This window comes from Piliocolobus tephrosceles, chromosome 6 (genome assembly GCF_002776525.5).
Source record: "Piliocolobus tephrosceles isolate RC106 chromosome 6, ASM277652v3, whole genome shotgun sequence".
NCBI lineage: Eukaryota > Metazoa > Chordata > Mammalia > Primates > Cercopithecidae > Piliocolobus > Piliocolobus tephrosceles.
The window spans coordinates 75,036,776-75,038,299 of record NC_045439.1 but is presented as its reverse complement, the minus strand read 5'-3'; positions in this window follow the sequence as shown (position 1 = coordinate 75,038,299).

Here is a 1,524-nt window from a genome sequence, read left to right as displayed (position 1 = left end):
GATGGAACGTACCTCAAAATAATAAGAGCTATTTATGACAAACCCACAGCTAATATCATACTGAATGGGCAAAAACTGGAAAAATTCCCTTTGAAAACTGGCACAAGACAGGGATGCCCTCTCTCACCACTCCTATTCAACATAGTGTTGGAAGTTCTGGCCAGGGCAATCAGGCAAGAGAAAGAAATAAAAGGTATTCAGTTAGGAAAAGAAGAAGTCAAATTGTCCCTGTTTGCAGATGACATGATTGTACATTTAGAAAACCCCATCGTCTCAGCCCAAAATCTCCTTAAGCTGATAAGCAACTTCAGCAAAGTCTCAGGATACAAAATTAATGTGCAAAAATCACAAGCATTCTTATACACCAGTAACAGACAAGCAGAGAGCCAAATCAGGAATGAACTTCCATTCACAGTTGCTTCAAAGAGAATAAAATACCTAGGAATCCAACTTACAAGGGATGTAAAGGACCTCTTCAGGGAGAACTACAAACCACTGCTCAGTGAAATCAAAGAGGACACAAACAAATGGAAGAACATACCATGCTCATGGATAGGAAGAATCAATATCGTGAAAATGGCCATACTGCCCAAGGTTATTTATAGATTCAATGCCATCCCCATCAAGCTACCAATGAGTTTCTTCACAGAATTGGAAAAAACTGCTTTAAAGTTCATATGGAACCAAAAAAGAGCCCGCATTGCCAAGACAATCCTAAGTCAAAAGGACAAAGCTGGAGGCGTCACGCTACCTGGCTTCAAACTATACTACAAGGCTACAGTAACCAAAACAGCATGGTACTAGTACCAAAACAGAGATATAGACCAATGGAACAGAACAGAGTCCTCAGAAATAATACCACACATCTACAGCCATCTGATCTTTGACAAACCTGAGAGAAACAAGAAATGGGGAATAAATGGTGCTGGGAAAATTGGCTAGCCATAAGTAGAAAGCTGAAACTGGACCCTTTCCTTACTCCTTATACGAAGATTAATTCAAGATGGATTAGAGACTTAAATGTTAGACCTAATACCATAAAAACCCTAGAAGAAAATCTAGGTAGTACCATTCAGGACATAGGCATGGGCAAGGACTTCATGTCTAAAACACCAAAAGCAATGGCAGCAAAAGCCAAAATTGACGAATGGGATCTAATTAAACTAAAGAGCTTCTGCACAGCAAAAGAAACTACCATCAGAGTGAACAGGCAACCTACAGAATGGGAGAAAATTTTTGCAATCCACTCATCTGACAAAGGGCTAATTTCTAGAATCTACAAAGAACTCAAACAAATATACAAGAAAAAAAACAAACAACCCCATCAAAAAGTGGGCAAAGGATATGAACAGACATTTCTCAAAAGAAGACATTCATACAGCCAACAGACACATGAAAAAATGCTCATCACCACTGGCCATCAGAGAAATGCAAATCAAAACCACAATGAGATACCATCTCACACCAGTTAGAATGGCAATCATTAAAAAAATCAGGAAACAACAGGTGTTGGAGAGGATGTGG